Raw genomic sequence first — 18,837 nt, forward strand, 5'->3', positions numbered from 1 at the left:
ACTCGCTCCGCGACAGCCGACCGGAGCAGACGTGTTGCGGATGGGCTCCCGCCCCACCCCAATAACCTGCGAGTCGTCCCTCTATTCCGACGACGGTTGCTATCGCGCCTCCGGCAGTCTTGGTCACATCCCGCCGAACGGCCCGACGGGCTCGCCGCCGCCTGTGCTCCCACGCTTTTTGGCCCGCCGCCCCTGAGCCCAGCCGTTAAACCGGTTGCCAATCGGACTTTGCCTGCGCGGCCCTGCCGCGCTAGGCTCTCCGACTGTAAAACCGCCACCCCGACTGCTGAAATGGCCCCCGGAGATTCGCCCGATGGTCCGGGCCCTTCCAACGGCCACCAACGTACACCATCCATGGTCAACCTCCCTGACGAAGACTCCGATATGGACTCTCGTGATTACTTCACGCAAGACCCAGGCCTCCTGACATCGTCGTCCGATTCAGCTGCGAGCTTCCCTACCCACGGTCCCGCGTGGGAGTACGCTCTCAGCAAGCATCGGGCGAAGAAGCTCCGCAGTGCCGCCCGGGAAACACAGACCTCCTCATCATCGGAATCAGCCATATCCGTGAGTAGCACTCCGTCGAATTGCAATCTCCTGTTCCAAGGCATAACCCGAAAGCCCGGTCCTCGTCGCCCAAGAATGCCACCCCTACCAAAGGGAGATCTGAAGGTAGTCATCCGGCCGACGAGAGGCCTAGCCCTCAAGAAATACCCCAACCACGCTATCGCGGCAGCAATTGTCAAGTCCTGCCACAACCCCACCCGTGCGGAGGGGAAATACGTCGTGCGCCCCCACATGGGCTCAAACATCCTGATAGTCAGCACCCCGCGCGAGGAGGCCGCTGACGAGATCTGCCAACTCACCCACCTTAAGCTGGACAACCAAGCCCACCCGGTGAGAGCATACGTCCCGTTCTCACCGCAAACCAGCAGAGGGATCATTCACGGACTCGACCCCAACAACACAAGGGAAACCCTCATGGAAGGACTGTGGGTGCGGGACACCCGCATCGAGATCCTGGACGCCCGCATCTTGGGCGCATCTACAACAGCGCTGCTCACCATAGAAGGATCCCACCTACCCAAGCTGGTCTACCACGGAGGGTGTGAATACCCATGCTACCAATATAGGCCGGCCCGGCAGTTCTGCTGGATGTGTATGCAGCCGGGACATCGCCCGGATGTGTGTCCAGACCCCAACACGCCGGTTTGCCGCCGGTGCGGCATGCCGAACCCACCCCCCACCCACGTTTGTGAGCCGAAATGCGGACTCTGCGGTGGTCAGCACGAAACCGGCACCAAAGAATACCCCAAGAGACTGAAGCCACCAAGAGCGCTTCAGCTGCCACCCACCCGCAACAACGAAGAGAAAAGGTTGTCTCGATGGGACGGCCTCCCCAAGATCTACAATAACCGATGGTTCGACTCCGAGGACGAGGACTCAGCCGACCGCAGCCGCAGCCAATCCAGGAGCCGATCCAGGTCGAGAACCCGAGCCCGGCAGCAGCAGCCACACTCACAACAAATGCGGACACCGCCCACACCGATGCCGAGAAAGAAGCAGCAACCCGCCCAAGACACAACCAAGCAGGTGAGCTGGGAAAGCAGGGGCAAGGATTCCTCTGCTCCTCCAACAGACACCCGAATCCCTAAACTACAAGCTATTATAACTGCGCAAAATGCTAGGATAGCAGAACAAGACGCCAAGATCACAGCGCTTATGGCCAAACTAGACAAAGTAATCAAACAAAACACTGCGCCGCCACCCACCACACCCCCGCAGCAACCCGATGAAGTAGTGACACACCAAACGCTACAGCAAACACTACAGGACATGGAGAAGAGAGTAGTCCGCTCCCTCACCGAAAATGTCACCCAACTATTCAGCGTGCTTCAAGCCAAAGTTGAAACCATAGCGGGCAACCTCGCGCAGGTAACTGCCGCACGAAACTCACACTCAATATCAATTCAGGCGCTCCAGACTCAAAGCCGCAAACGCGCCTCGTCATGCGATCAAGGTCCCTCCCGCAATCGCAGCCGTGCCAGCTCCATTGGGAGCGATGCCGGCCCGCCAGCCCACCTAGCCGCCCAATATGGCCCCAAACCATAAGCCAAACACATAGAAATATGGCAGTGGAACTGCAGAGGGTTCAGACGAAAACAAGGACTCCTTAAGCAATACCTCTGCACCACCCCCATAAGACCTGATCTTATCTGCCTGCAAGAGATAGGAGCCGAAAGAACCCCAACGCTAGCCGGCTACTACACAATCCACCAACCTCACATGGCGACGGTGAGTAAACAAACTCTTGTTTACTCTCATAGGCGTGTATATATCGCCTTCCAGCAATTTCGATACTAAAAGATTAGCGGATATCTTGAGTGGTTGCCCCGCCCCATGGGTCATCATAGGAGATTTCAATGCGCCACGATCCAGCATGGGGAAGTACAAGGGCAAATGCAAGAGGACGAAGATTAGCAAGCATCGCCTACAACTATGGCCTTACTCTCCTGAACGATGGTAGCCCCACCTTTCTTCGAGGCGTGACATACGGCAGCTGCCTAGACCTTGCTTTCGTCTCCAACTCTCTCGCCAGATGTGTGAAATGGTTTCCAGATATTGAGACACATGGGAGTGATCACGTTCCCACCTATCTGAACATCAAAGGCTTGTCGTCTATATCTGGCCCCGCGGGATACCATTCGGACGATTCAATGGGCCAACTTCAAATCTGATATGGAAGATGCCTGCCGCGAGGGCCTACCCTCAGGGTTAGAGCAAACAATTAAACATACGATGCAAAACGCCACTCACATGATGACGATCTCTTCCACGCGAAACGACTTCGACATAGAATTAGAGCGACTTCGAGCACTTCGTCGCCGGGCGGAACGTCGATATCGGCGTACAAAATCAATCCATGACCTTAGGGCAGCCAGGAGGATGCGAAAGAAGATTCAGCGTCGTATGGATAGATTAGCGTCGGAACGTTGGGCAATGTTTTGCCAGACACTCGACCCCCGCAAGCCATTGTCTCAGATTTGGAAAACGGTGCAAGGTCTGCGTTGCCTTCCGGAACAGCGTTTTCTATTCAAGGTGCTCGCGTGTTTCCAAGGGCGGCAAGACATCGATGTCGCAGAAGACTTTTGTGCGCGGATCGCAGACCAAGCGACTCGTCCAGATCCTCCAGCCCGAGGTGACGTCCCCCATTCCCGTGATTGCCGCATGGACCTTCCTTTTACAATGGACGAGCTCGAGGTGGCACTGCTCTCTGCAGGCGCTCTTCATCTCCGGGTCCAGATGGTATATCATACCGAGCCTTGTGCTATCTCGGAGAATCCGCACGGAGAGAATTGTTGAGTCTTTACAACTCCTCATGGCAGGAAGGAAGTGTTCCTGACGAATGGAAAGTAAGCCGCCTGGTGCCACTCTTGAAGCAGGGTAAATCCCCACTAGATCTCACCTCTTACCGCCCAATAGCACTGGCCAGCTGTGCAGGAAAGATAATGGAACGGATGATCCTTGGCCACCTGGAATGGTATCTTGAACACTACAAGATTTACCCGAATTTCATGGCTGGTTTCCGACTTGACCGCTCTTCCATCGACAATGTAGTTGATCTCGTTTCATATGTCCAGCACGAAAGGTCCCGTAAGCGTTTATCTGCCGCTTTATTCTTAGATCTGAAAGGGGCATACGATAACGTATTACATGAGGTCATTCTCGACGCTCTTGCGACGGTTGGCCTAGGTGGTCGAGCCTTTTTGTGGATTGCATGTTGCCTATCTGCAAGATCATTCTAGGATTTAACTGACGATGGCCCAACTACGCGACGCTATACCAGCAGGGGCGTTCCTCAAGGCGGTGCTCTCAGCTCGACGCTATTCAACCTCGCTCTTGTTGGAGTTGCTGAATACTTGACAACTACCATCAAAATTTCAATATACGCAGACGACATCTGTGTCTGGACTCCGGCAGTCACACGTCCTTAGATACGTGCGCGGCTTAAAAGAGCGGTAACTTTGACAGCGAGCTACTTGTGTAAACAAAGTCTCAACATATCACCAGAAAAATGCGCACTAGTGGCATTTACTCGCAAACCAATGACGCTTTATGTCATCTCAATCAATGGGCGGACCATTTATTATGTCAGAACCCACAGATTTCTTGGTGTAATTATTGTTCGAAACCCCTGTTTGAGCCCGCACGTGGCCTACATGAAACGGCGCCTGACAGCAACTTCCCAGTTGTTTAAATACTTGACAGGAAAGACGTGGGGGTTGTCAGCAGATGCAATGCTGAAACTCTACAGAGCTCTCTTTCTCGTTTTTTTAAAGATACAGTCTACCTGTACTGAACAAAACCTGCAAGACAAATATTCGTGTTCTGCAGGCAGGAGCTCAAGCACTCAGAGTTTGCCTTGGTTTGCCCAGATGCACGTCAACAGAGGCAACTATTGCGATTGCTCGGGACCATTCTATGCAAACTCACATTGCGATGGAAACCCTGAGAACGCACATGAGACATTTTGCACGTGCCTCCTATCACCACCTTGCAACACGACCTTCAGACAGGCACGAATCATCATTCTCTAAAACTATCATCAAGTACAATGACAAACTTCCCGCGGGCTTCACCACTGCATCTAAACCATCGATACCCCCTTGGTGTCTTATCAGCCCCACAGTCCATCTCAGTGTACCAGGAATCGGGAAAAAGTCTGAGCTGTCGTCGCCTGTGCTGAAACAACTGTTTCTGCTTCTTCTGCAAGAGAGGTACGCGGACAGTGTAGATATTTATACTGATGGTTCCACAAACATCCAGTGTTCGTCTGGTGCTGTGGTTGTCCCAGCAAGAGCTATTACCATCACCTTTAGGACTGACCACCCAACGACATCGACATCTGCGGAACTAGCTGCTCTTCGCGCTGCACTTTGTCTCGTCAATCGGGAACCACCTCGACAATGGTCAGTCTTTAGTGACTCAAAGGCAGCCCTACAATCTGTGCTATCAGCTCTGCGTCGAGGACCATTCGAACAGCTCGTGTTCGATATTAGATGCCTACTCCATCATCACATGAGAAAGGGCATCACGTGACGCTTCAGTGGCTGCCAAGTCCCTGCGCCGTCATAGAAAACTAAGACGCCGATAATGCCGCTCGAGCAGCTCTTGAAAACACACAGGAATAGGCCATACCACTTTCACCATCCGACGCAGCCAGAAGACTTCGAGTGCTTGCACAGGAGATCACGCTCTTCTCTATGGTGCACACCAAGCAGCCAGACCAACCGGAGCAATCGTCAATACGACCTGCCCTCTTTGATGCATCTCTGTATGCCAACTGGACTCCACCGAAGAGAGGCCACTCTGCTTTATCGCTTATGGCTAGGGGTGACCTTCCCGAAATCTTACTCATTTCACATTGGAATGGCCGACAACGCTCTCTGCAATGCCTATCTTTGCGAGGAGACGCTAGAACACATTCTGTGCGACTGTCCTGAATATAATGTTCAGAGACAGTCCCTGGCGTCAGTTCTAGCGCACCTTGACAATATACCATTGTCAGTTGCAACTATTTTCACATATCGCCGACAGAGGACATCGCAGCTGAAGGCGACGAAGGGACTACTTCGGTTTTTGAAAGAGACGGGCTTGGACAAGCGGCTGTGACAGTGATGTCACGTACCGCGCAAGAGTGACGGACTGTAACTTGTGTGTGGGCTGTGTTATGTGGTCTTTCTCTCTCGTCTTCATCTTTCATCCCCCCATCCCGCTCCCATGTGTAAGGTAGCAAACCGGTTAAGCTAAACTGGTTAACCTCCCTGCCTTTCCTTCTCCATTTTTTCCTTCCTTCCTTCGCTAATAAAATGAACAATAAAAATGAGGTACGTTCATTCACCAAACGCTCTGCAATCAGAAGAAAACATGTTCTGTATTTCACATTTAGACTTGCGAGTTGTCTTACAATTTTTAGCTTGATCAGCAATGTCAGGGTACATTTTGCATAAACGCATAGTCTTTCATTTGATAATTTACGTGCGATGGTTTGTCCTATTTGTTCTAGGTTCCTTCACTGTTATAAAAGTGCAACGAAGGCTGTATCTTGTGTTTCTATTCAGGTAGATTTGAAAATTTCTCCATTTCAAATTTCGAAAATTCGTAATGGAGACCTCATTAAATATGTGCTCGCATACCTTGGGTCTGTAAGTATTCCTAATGTCGGAAATGTTGTGGTACATGATTAATATAGAAAATCCTATGTATTCTTTCTAAGGATTCGGTGATTGAACAGCTCGCCCTTGCAATACAGCCAGTTTTAGTATCTTTGTTTTGTTACCGCTTCCGCACAATAAGAAACAGTAGGATGCAACCAGTGTTATTTTTTTCCGAACAGTTTTGGCTTCGCAGAGGCTTCACTGTGAACAGCGCTGCTAACACGCTGCGTATCGCAACACGGATGTAAGTACGATGAACAACACCATTATGCACACACCACAGACTGGCAGAATTTTTCTTTTTCCTTGACATTCATTATAGCAAATACGGCGGCATATGTATGGCTTCTTGCAAAAGAGCAGCATCATGATATACTCTTACAAGGAGTTTTTACGTGTGACACCGTATTTGCTCCCGATAAATGCCATAAAAGAAGAAAACTTCTCCCAGCCAGCTGAGTGTGGCAGAGCAACTGCGCTAATTCAGTGATCTACAGTTTGATTACAGAAGGAATCATAAATAACTTTATTAAGTTTCTTTAAACTATGACGTTTGCTTGTCCAGAAAACGCCTTTATGCTTTGCAGCTCTATCGGCTGATTACGGTTATGGAGAAAATAAAACTTCACACGCACACGAGAAAGAAAGAAAGAACAAGTAGTTCCAGTCCCGTTGTAAATACCGCAGCTTCTTCTCGAACCCAGGTCGATAAAGGACGCTGGAAGGTAAACAAGCGAATCGCATGACTGGAACATATCCTGCACTTCTGCAGCTTTGCTTTCCTGCCTTTGACGATGACAACATTCAGGCTTGTCGCTCACTCCTCGAAGCACCTGCTTACAACAAAGCGACTTCATGAGCTGCATCGGCGTTACCGCCCTGCCCTCTTCCCCCCCCCCCCCCCCCAGATTCTCGTCCTAAATAGAAATAACTGCTTCCCGTCATCCTCCTCTCATCAGACATCTCTCCAGACCGACGGAAGCAAAGGGAGTGAAGTGCGCCCTCCCCGAGATGACGGGCGGGGGAAGAGAAGTTCGGCACAGCCGCCACTCAGGGCGCGTCCCTCTTTCCGCTTTCTTTTTTTTTTCAGCAGCTCTCGCCTCTGTCCCTTGCTTTCTTCCTTTCTTCCCACCGGCGTGCCCTTTCCGCCCTTCCTCATGTGACGAGGCTTGGCTTTTTTACTTGGCAGGGAGAGATCCTTCCTTTCCCACTCTGACCCGCTTCAGCTATGGCCGACTTTTTGATTTATGGGCTGCGGAGGCAATGCGGCTCTGCTCTCACCTCCTCTCTTCTTCATATGTTTATGTCACTTTCTTTCCTCTCCTTACCTTTTTTTTTTCGCGCATCCCTTTTCCCCCTTTCCGCTAGTGTGTTTAGCGCCTTTCGTTTCACTGCCACTCTTTGCTCTGGCTTTCCCCCCCAGTGTGTTCCCGCCGTCTTGCTTTCTCTCGGTCACCGTTTTCGTCCTCAAATATATAGGCAGCAGCAGCGCCCGTGTGTTCACCGCCGCGCCCGTATCGACGCGCATTGTTGATGGCGGCTCGGAGACAAAAGACAGCCGTAATTGCGCACGCATTCCCTCGAAACGTGAAACAGACTCGCGTGTCATGGCGAGTGGCCGATGGCTGCCGGATGGTTTTATGCATCCGCGAACATGATGCTTTTCTCTCGCGGCTCCTATATTCCGTTTTTCGCACAACATACGCTCGTAGGTTCTGGCAGCAACCACCTGCCGAAAATGGATGCTTCCGGGTTACTTTCAGGAGTTGCAAACAAAGCTGACGACAGACAACATATGTGCTCACCGCAACAAATCTCAAAGAGAACCTTGCTGCCAAGTCCCACAGCGTTACCTTATACGATTATGCAGCACATTTATTTTGTGTTTAATGATCTCTTACGCTCTTTTTCAAGTCAATGTTAAAGTGGTCAAGGGGATTCGGCTTCGAAAAGCTCTTAAGGTATGGTACCATGAGGCACCTTAGGTTTGCTATCTTTGAGGAAAGAGTCAAGATACTGACACTATGAAATTAATTATGACACACGGTTCTTCTTTGTTGAAGAATTGCTATCCGCATTTATATCCTTATGCTCTTGATGCTTCGCGCAGCTCACTTGGATCCTACCATTCTCGTGCACCAGACGTTAAAGCGAATCTCGAGTAGGGATCGGGTTTGTGACCATTCCTGTTATCTCGTTTTTCAAGCCTTGCCCTCCACCGATTCGCGTTACACGCGAACGCCGCAGGCTTTTCAGTCGCCTCCCCCGCCCTCCTGCGCTCATCTTTTTCGACGCTTTTCTCTGCTCGCACTTGCTGCTGCACATCCCTTCTGTTTTCCGATCTGGTTCCAACTGGCGCGCACGTTACCTTTTATAACTTTCTTACAAAGCGGTCTCTCTCCCCTCTCCCTCCTCCGTTCCGCCAGCGAGCTCCTCGTTTTTAGCCGCCGCCCCTCCTGTCCCTGCGATGGTGAGCGCGATTCTCTCTCGCCCACCGACCTCGGCCGCTCTCCGAGCCCTGCGCGCACACAGAACCTCGAGCGCCCGCTTGGACGGGCCTGGATGTGCCTCCGAGGCGGATTTCCTGCTTTTCCTTCGGGACTCGCGGCCGGCGTTTTCATTTGCTTCTTCCGCTGGCTTCCCCGCTTCCGGTATCACCAGGAACTGGAACCAAAATGGCAAGAAAAACAGAAGAGTTGCGACGAGAACAAGTGAAAGGGAAGTTGCCCGGCACACGGGCGAGAGCGGGGAGATTGAAAGTGCGCAGCCGCGAAGCAGGCAACCGATGGATCGAGGCGCCTCTTTGCTCCTCGTCGTGTTATACCTCTTGGTCTTTCTCACTTCCGTTCTTACTGCTTCCGGTATCCTCTCCGCGGCCACCCGACAGCAAAGCGTTGCCCGCTTCCCTTGCTCCGCCCTTGCTGACGCTCTCCTCCGACTTCCCTGGCCCGAACCCCTTTCCACGGCCTCTCTCCTTCTCGCCTTCCTTCTTGGCGCGTTGCTTTTATGGCATGCTTGCGTATTTGTATCGAGCCAGTTTATCGTCTGCCGAGCCGCGAACGGAAGCCGAGTTAAGGTGCAGCGCGCCGCTAGAGCGGTTCGAGTTCGCTTGAACTGCACCCTAATCGATCGTTAATTACGGTTTTCAAAGGCGCGCTTCATCGCGTCAAGGAAAGGAGCGTGTGAAATCTGCATAGCTTGCTTTCTCTCCTCTGCGCTTACCTGGCTATTTGACATATCGAGTGAGGCTAACAGGCTTATTGATTTTCTGAGGTCGGGGCGAGTAAGGACGCTTTCATTATTCTTGTATGGATAACTTTTATTTTTCCGGCCCACATTTCGTAATGGTTTTTATGATCCTGAATCATAATATCGTTGCATGAAGGAAGCTGGCGTACAGCAGTAAGCATGACAGTATACTACGTGCTGCATCAGGTAGCAATACAGCTAGCCAGCTAGCGATAACAGTTTCGTCGTCGTCTGCCGATGTCATCGTCTTTGTTCTCTCTCTCTCGTGGCTATGGTGTTGGGCTGCTAAGCACGAGGTCGCGGGATCGAATCCCGGCCACGGCGGCCGCATTTCGATGGGGGCGAAATGCGAAAACACCCGTGCACTTAGATTTAGGTGCACGTTAAAGAACCTCAGGTGGTCTAAATTTCCGGAGCCCCCAACTACGGCGTGTCTCATAATCAGATCGTGATTTTGGCACGTAAAACCCCATAATTTAATTTTTTTTTCTTTGTTCTCTTTGCAACAGCATAAATATAATATTATGGCGTCTTCAAATTTTACGACTTAATAAAACTCCTTTTCTGTGGTATATTCATGGAAATGAAAAACCAACTATCAGAGTAGAGGGTCGGCAGTGTACAGTGTACTGAAATTATATATTAAGTGTGCATAGAGAACAAACTGAACTTAGCCGATTTGGTGGGATTGTCACCGAATTATACTGATAGTAGGTAACAGAATTTTGCTTTCTGAAGGTCATCAAGCTCAGCTAATTTCACTTCGCACTACTGCGCACACTTTTGATGTATCCGTAACTAAAGGAGTTTTTAAAGTTGCTTGCGCTCTCAGGTCATAACAGGAGACCTGCATTTTATTGCATGTCGCATATGCATGTCGCATATGCATGTCGCATATTCATGTCGCCGCGAGATGATTTTTAATTGAGGTACAGCTAGACGAATTGTGCCGTTCTGAGTAAAATGTCGGTATGTCTGGGCATCTTAAGAATTCTTAAAGAACGAATGACACAGCTGAATTCGAGTGCTCCACAGCGTCCGCGCTCACTTCGCGCTTCGGATTTTGCTGTAATCGTGTCACGACATCCTCGAGTTGTTCGGTATCTCTCTTTTTTGGCTATCTCTAAAGGTTTCAGTGAAAGTAGCCGTTGCCTTTGCTAGGCTAATCATTCCTGGCTACAACACAGTCAAGGTGTAGCGGTAAAGGCCTTCGAAGAACTGATTCTTAGAGAAGATTGAAGGGCTAAATGGAGCAGCACCATGAACCGCATGAACATTCTGATAAGTATGCTGTATTAAGCGGTTTCGTATCAACGACAAATCACTCTAGACACGCACTTTCAGTGAGAATGCGTTCTCATGCGCTCCTGTGAGGCAACTGTTTGATGACCTCCTCATTATGCGCAACTCCTTCATTGTAACTGTCATCAACTTCCTTTTTTTTTGTCCTTCTCTTCTACCTTCCGTGAGTAATGTTTCGCGCCGACCCTCGGTCTGAGCCCCTCGCTCATGATTTCTTTCTTCTCTTTATTTGACATGAACTGCCGTTGTGCATGGTACTTGCATCAACAAAGTAGCGAAGAAGGGCAGCGCTCGTCCTATGTCCTACTCCGCTTGCGCTTACGCCCTTCTTGCGCTGTAAGCAATACAAAAGGGATACTAGTTTGAAATCTCAAAGAAATCGGAAAAGTCAAACAAACAAAAAAATTATTTGTTTTGTTTTGCCGCTTGCGTGCATTGACAGATTGGTAACGCTCGTGCTGAAAGTAGCTGTAGCTATTACAGCGTTCTATCTTCATTTTTGCCGGGCAAGCGCTCGCGCATGCGCGTGCTTGGCGTTTTCCTTTTCAGCCTGCGGTGTCCCCGCCCGTGTAGTCAAGGCTGACTAAGCCACCTTACCCACTCGACAGTGGCACGTGAAAGACTTCAATGCGCGCCCGCCCCGTCTGCACACATTATAGTACTGGCGGTGCGCACCGAAGAGGAAAAGGAAGAGGACTAAGCACAGACGTATGCCGCATATAGTAGCGACAACATCAGCAACAATCGCAATGCCTATTACGCCCCAACTCTTTGCTTTGACACAAGCAGCGAATTACCCGGGGGAAATAGGGACGTCGGGTAAGGAGGAGAGCAGAAGCGCGAGCTAAACAAACGAGGAAATGGTAAGCAGACAATGAAAACGACAGAAATGTTGGCGAGGAGAGACGAAGAGGAAGTGAAAAAAGGGGGGAGGGGGCCGAGGACGAACAGAAGTAAAGAAGTGCGGGTTATTTGGCGCGCCTTTCCCCGCCGCCAAGTTTCTTTTCTTTTCTCTCATTCGTTCCTCTCAGCTCCCTCTCTCTCTCTTTCACTCTGTATCTATCGCAGCACTTTCCACCGGTTTTGGTTTCGAAGCGCGCCGCTTAAAGCGGATATCGAGTTGAGAATAAATGAGTCCAGTCTTGGCTTCTGCAAGCTCGGAGGTCCAAGAACTCGGAAAAAAAGAGAAAATGCAGAGAGAGAGAGAGAGAGAGAGAGAGAGAGATAAATGAGAAAATAAAGAAACCTGCAGCGCGATGCTGGCGCAGTTGTCTGCGCGCTAGGGCGGAGACAAACGAAGATGTAAAGAAAAGCGTGGAAATTGGGCTTTGGTAAGAGAAGGATGACGAGAGACCACCAACAGAAAAAAAGGAGCTCAGTGAAGATGTGAGAGAGAGGGGGCAAGGAAAGAACAAAATACATGAGAGGGCGCGCGGTGACTGAGAAACAAATAGAGCGAACGCAGCCAAGCAGGGAAAGTGCGGCGCGCGGTCGAAGCTCCTGCGCGCAAGGGGCAGCAGAGAATAAGTCAAGCTTCTATGAGCAGCGAGCGAGTGGGGAGAAAAAGGAAGAGCAGCGATTCTATCATTCGCCTAAAATAAAAGGGAAACGCGAAGAGATGACAACGGGTGGCGGGAGGGAGAGAGCGAGAGGCCTCAAAAAGAGTGCGCGGAAAAACAAAACAGAGGAGAGGGGGAAAAAAGCGGGTTGCGGCGCGCAGGCGTCGAGAAGCGGTGCGCGCCTCTCTCGCCGCCTGCGCCAGCCTTCCTCGATTCGTCGCTGCGCGCCTGGTTGCTGCCGCTCCTCTGTCGTTATGCTGTTCGAGAGGGAAGAAGAAAAGGAGTGAAAATAAGCGCGAAGACAGAAAATAGAGAGAGAGACAGAGCGCCGAGACAGAGAAAGGAAAACCAGGGAGGAGTCATTTTCTTCGCTTCTGCAAACACAGACGCGCCCAGAAGACTGCGCTCGATGTGCGTGCGTATGTGCTTGCTTGCAACCCGTCGCTGGCTTCCGTCCGTGCTGGAAAAGAGAGAGAGAGCGTTGAATGCACGAGGCATAAGAAAAAGAAGTATGGATGCAAAGGAAGGCGAGAGATTCTTGAGATGTGGGGCGAGAGGGGTGGATGGGAGCGGGTGGCTAGGAAAAGCTTCAAAACTTTGCTCTCCCGTGAAGAAAGAGCGCACTGGAGAGGGACATGCCGGGAACAAGAAGATGCCGTAATATGAAAAATACGCGCAGGCCGCCAGAAGGGCAAGAGTGGGAATCCGGAGAAAATATCTCCTAAGACGCGGAGACATAAGAGAAGGATGGAGCAGGGATAGCAGTTGCAGCTTGTGCTGTTGCTGCGTGCGGGCAAAGCAGGCCGCCCCACCACTGTAGCCGCCGCCAACGCCGCCGACGTTGTTGTGAACAACGTAGATGTCGCTGCGAACGCTGTCTTTGTGTGTGTTTTCCTCACATTGTTGCGCAGGAAGGCGGACAGAGGGCGCGGCGTCCCCGAAAGCTGGCAAAAGGGGCACCCACGTATTGGTTCTGCTGCTTTACTTCCTTTGCTTTGAGGACGCACCTCCCCCAATGGGCTATTTTCTCCGTTGTTTTCCCCCTTGTTACTTCCCATTTTATTCCGCGCTATCGCTCTTTCTTGTTTTTCCTCCTTTCCCCGCGGTCTTCGCTCTCTTCCCTCTGTGCCTTCGTCGGTGAGTGTGTGAGAATGCCAGAGCGTATATCTTGCTGCCTTATGGATTGATTTATCCCCTGCTAGATGACTCTCAAGTTTCAAACTGCTTTATTACTTTCTGGAGGGCGGGCGCACATTTTCCGCTCTCGTTGCGACTCAGAGACGGCGCACGGTTGAGCCGACTGGCGTGAAGCAAAAAGAAGCTGGCGAAGGAGGGAGAGGAGGCAGAACGATGGAGATATGGCAACAAAAATGCGTATCCAAAGTTCTTAAAAGCGCACAGTAACGCGCAAAGCGTAAAAGAGACAATTGAGGACATGATGAAGACGATAACAGCCAGTGAAGTACGAGCATACAGGAAGCTAGAAGAAAACGCACTGAGAGGGTGTCTTCACGCTTCTCCTCCATAGGTTCAAGAGGGCTACACCGAAACAAATACGCACGTCAAGAAAGTGGTTTTCGGTCAGCAACACATTATGTGAGGCGGGTTTGCTTTTTCAAGACTTTCTTTTTTATACTATCCGGCTTCACTCACCGCTCTCCCTCGCCGCAATCCTGCAGTTTGTAATCCTTTTTTTCTTCTCATCCACGTTTTGTGCTGTAGACTATGCTAGATATGTGGCTTTTAGTCTCAGCCTATTTCTTTTAGCTGTTCTTTCTTTCTTTTTTCTTTTTTGCGCATTTGTGGTTTTGTGGAGCAAAATAAATTTCCTTCAAAAGTAGCATGTCTTCTTTTTTCTTCCGCGAGAGCACAATATAACTAACGCGAAAAGGAGGAAAGTTGTGGCAAACATTTTAAAGATTGTCTTCTCCCGCGTCTCCCCTTGCCCCTCCAAAGAAGTAACGGTTTTTATCCGCGCTGACTTGGTAGTGCGCTCTTGCGTACATTACTATGAACCATGCTTATATTGTTCCTTCATTCCTTTTTTTTCTTTTCATCGTCTGTAGACAGCTTCATCTTAGTTGTTGCAACTACGCCTGCTTCTTTCTTTTTACTTGCTAAAGAACCAGTTTATTTCGATCCGGCAACACTTGCAGTCAGCTTCTTGTGCTCAAGTAACTCCTAATGTATCGAAACTTCGTTTTTTATGTGCGGTAGCTTGTATTTACGGACTTACGACGCATCTGAAGCGTTAACAACGCGTGCGTCCACGACCACGAAAGCGGTAAAGCAGGCTTTTTCGCAGTATGATTTTTTGTAGGGAGAAGCCCGCTTTACAGATTTCCGAGTCGCTTAACGAAGTCTTTTTCATTTTACAAGCAATAGTATCTTGTGTAGTTAAAGTGTCTTTGGGCGTGACTAGCCTAAAACATCTCCATAACGCGGAGCGCGCTATGACGTTTATTTAAGTTTGAAGTGAATAATAAAGATTGAATAAAGGCATATCAGCCAGGATCAAAGCTGGGTCGCCATTAGCGCGCTAGAAGGACGGATGCAAATTTTTAGCGCACTCCAAGGGTCTGCTATGTCGAATTCAATCATCATGGCTAGAAAACGCCACCTGTATCAATTTCTCCATATGCGCTATGGCCATGTGTCCAAATAAGGGCCCTCGCAGATGCAATGGCTTAAACTCATACAATCAGGGACTCACGCGGGCTTACGGAATTACAGACTCATTTGAATCAGACTGAAATGCTCAAAACTAAATCGAACTCAAAAGGACCAGCTCGCTGCAATGGTGCTTGCTTGATTCAGAGACAGATCTGTACGTAATAGAGTCACAATCGACGAGTTACGTTGGCGCACTGCTCGTGCAATAGACGTGAGTGTGCGGGTGGGTGCAGATGGCGCACGCTATTAGGTACTGAACGAAATATCGTACATCGATTCAATAGCGTTTTTTAACTAGTATGGTTGGTGGTTTTTGTACACACCGAATTGCCGCGAAGCCCAGTTATGTCTTCGTCTTATAGGACTCACACGCTGGTGGATTAAATTGGGCTCAGCAAACCCACAGTGAGTACGCCGTTCTTCAAAAGGTTGTAAGCTTTAAGGCATGCTCTGTACTGTGGGTAGGGACACCGCGCATTTCGCCGGTATTGAAGCAAGTGTTTCTTGTATTACGCAAGGAGTCACATGAGATAGTGTTTGTATTGCTATCGGGACCTATGAATTTGTTACTTTCTTTCGTTGGCGCCTTCCAGGCTGCCGAACAGAATGACGTGAAATTTAGTGGTATTTTAGCTGTCCGCATAACTTAAAATAATTCTTAAGTCCATAGCGCACCAGAGCTCCTCTGTCCAGAAATTGCAACAACTGCATATTTTGCATTGCCTAAAAACCCATTTTCTTGCATGCTGCAAGAAAGCAGTTTCACTTGCGACAATGATGCTACTTTGCGCCTTTTCTTGTGTTTTGTAGCAGTGCAATAGAAATAACTGAAAAGGGTGCCATGCATATGTGAAGTGAGCACCATGTACAAATTGGTACACATCACTTCTGCTGCCGCCACGACGCGACAAGCGGTAAATAATGCATCATAGCCCTAGTGCCGACGACTACGCTTTGCGCATGACCTATAAAATGCGCGACGTTGGCTTACGAAACGAACACCACGTGTAGTTCTGTAGACTTTCGGAATTGACCGCCCGGGAAACCTTCCAATATGCGCGTGAAGACAGAAAAAAAAAGAGATTGAGCGTCAACAAATAATATGCTCCTCGCATAGTCTGGGAAGACAAACTTGTAGGTGCTGTCATCTGATGAATGTAAACATAATAAAAGTTGCTCCTCAAAGTTACTTTTTGCTTTGGTTATCGGAACAAAAGTCATTGGAGAAGGCCTGCAGTTGATCGATTTTTCTTCGACCTCCACCTCTTCTATTCATTTCCGGACCCATAAGTATCTGCCAAAAACAACTTCCGTATGGAACTTTCAAGGGCTCGGTCTACCGCATAATACAGCCCCTGTAGGACTGCATATGTCATTAAGGGAGCAGTGATGCAGCTGAGCGTGCAGGAAACACGCCAGGAAGACCTACGAGACCCATTACTTCTTCAAAAAAACTGTGCTGCGCTTAGCACTGTCAGGATACCAGGATGTCATTTATATCTGAGCGAGAATAGGATTCCATTTGGCTAGTCACCTAGGATTTAGAGGCTACCCCAAACAAACAAAACGCGCGGGAATGATCACATCTCTCTCTCTCTCTCTCTCTCTCTCTCTCTCTCTCTCTCTCTCTCTGTGTGTGTGTGTGTGTGTGTGTGTTTTGATATTGCTCTGACCTTGCTTTCTTTCCCACATTTCAAAGGTGCTCGGTAGTTTTTCATATTCGCAAACAATCTGACGTCAGGAGACTCGTTGTTTGTGGTATTTGTCCACTGTAGCGTCACGAGCGAACAAGTATAAAGGAGCAGATCCGAAAATAACTAGAAGCTCGAAAGAAGTTCGCTCAGTCGGGAATAAAACCAGAAACTAAGAAATGCTCTACTCAAACAAGCTTATTGTCAGTAACGCAGCGCTTGCATGCACTGGGCCGGCGGTGACGCAGTTCAAAGTGGAAAGCAAATAAAAAAAAACTGTAGAGCACCCTTTCAGGAAAGGTAACAAGGGTTATTGGACCAAGCGTATCAAGCGCACTGCGATAATCGCGCGCTGTTTCTGCAGGCTGATAAATATAAGTGAGCGTTCCCCCCCTCCTTTTTTATGCTCCTTTACACCAGTTTCAGAATAAGGTTGCGCAACCATGTGTGCGTCTGCTCTTGGGTGCCAATGCAATATTGCTCCACCTAGATGTCTTACGTTCATCGCTGCACCTACACTCTAAAAATTTTAACACCCATAAATGTTTTGTTCCAGGATGACACCCTTCTGGGCAGTTTAGCAATACCCCAAGAAAATTAAGTTTAGCAACACGCCCAAGAGGGAGGGATGTTAAATTGACAATAGTCTCGAATCCAGCAACACTGATGCCTTCAGGTAGCATGTGTGGGTTTATTGTCCGGTTGCCTTCACCCAAAAAGATCACGTACTCGTGGCGCCTACAGCTGAAAGGATGTTCCACATCCGCCGCCAATGTTTGTGAGTGGTGTCGCTGGCTAACACTGCCAAGGTTAGTTCTAGTAGTAAAACATAAATACTGAAGAAAGTAGATGGCGAAACGGCGCCGCGGTAGCTCAATTGGTTAGAGTATCGCGGCGTAATGTGAAGACGTGGGATCGTTCCCCACTTGCGGCAAGTTGTTTTTTCATTAAATTAAAATTAAATTATGGAGTTTTACGTGCCAAAACCACAATCTGATTATGAGGCACGCCACAGTGAGGGACTCCGGAAATTTGGACCATCTGGGGTTCTTTAACGTGCACCTAAATCTAAGTACACGGGTGTTTTCGCATTTCGCGCCCATCGAAATGCGGCCGCCGTGGCCGGGATTCGATTGCGCGACATCATGCTTAGCAGTCTAACACCATAGCCACTAAGCAACGCGGCGGGTTGTTTTTTCATCCGCTTTCGTTGCGATTAGTTTATCAGTCTTTTAATTCAATTAGGAAGTACAATTTCCCCTGCGTTGTTTGTTTGTTGGTTCCTTATGATATATATATATATATATATATATATATATATATATATATATATATATATATATATATATATATTGTTACGCCCAAAAAAAGCCGTTACTTTGAAGCCGGGAAGAGTTAGAGGCGATGACCTTGATCAGCTGAGCGCCTGTCGAGATTCAGCCAGCCAGCCACACGTCGTCTTCCTCGTTCACCACTCTTCGGTGCCCCCGCATACTGTTTGTTGAGGCGTGAACCCACTATGCACCTAAGAGCGTCACATTCGTGAACCCACTATGCACCTAAGAGCGTTACATTTCCCTCCGCGCAGACGAAGCCCGCCGGGCAAGTCAAACAGGTTGTCGAGAAATAAAGGGCTTTAAACGGGCGACATGCGAAAGTTCAGTCTTTGCTGACCGTCGGCCATTTGATGTGAGACGGGCTATGCGGTAGGTTAATTCGCTGATGCGCTCCGTAATAGCATAGGGTCCAACATAGTGGGCCAGCAGTTTTTCAGATAGTCCACGTTTCCTGGTTGGTTTCCAGAGCAACACTAAATCACCAGGGTCATATATCACGTGTCGGCGTCGGCGGTCGCAGCGTGCCTTCGAGCGGTCTTGTGAAACAAGAGTGCGTAAAGAAGCAAGTCGTCGGGCTTCTTCAGCAAGACAGACTGTCTCTGATATACAAAAATTATCGTGGCTGGAAAACGGGAAGATAGTGTCTAGTGTATAACGAGGCGGACGAGCGTAGAGAAGAAAGAAGGGACTGTAGCCCGTAACTTCATGCTTTGAGGTGTTAAATGCGTACGTAATGAAAGGTAGCACGCTGTCCCAGTTCTTATGATCTGACTCGACATACATGGACAGCATGTTAGTAAGAGTTCTG

The 18,837-nt window shown here is 49.3% G+C and overlaps 1 protein-coding gene across 11 annotated transcripts in view; it reads left to right on the top strand.

The window, feature by feature from the left end:
* The window catches only part of vimar (visceral mesodermal armadillo-repeats), a 386,590-nt gene that overhangs the window by 191,208 nt on the left and 176,545 nt on the right, over nt 1-18,837 (top strand). For 2 of the 11 annotated variants that reach the window (XR_012822810.1, XR_012822811.1), the window contains exon 16: nt 6,398-6,462. The exons of the other annotated variants lie outside the window; for them this stretch is intronic. The gene's annotated coding sequence lies outside the window, so the exon portion shown is untranslated. The remainder of the gene's footprint in view (nt 1-6,397; nt 6,463-18,837) is intronic. 11 annotated transcript variants of the gene reach the window in all.

This window comes from Dermacentor variabilis, chromosome 1 (genome assembly GCF_050947875.1).
Source record: "Dermacentor variabilis isolate Ectoservices chromosome 1, ASM5094787v1, whole genome shotgun sequence".
NCBI lineage: Eukaryota > Metazoa > Arthropoda > Arachnida > Ixodida > Ixodidae > Dermacentor > Dermacentor variabilis.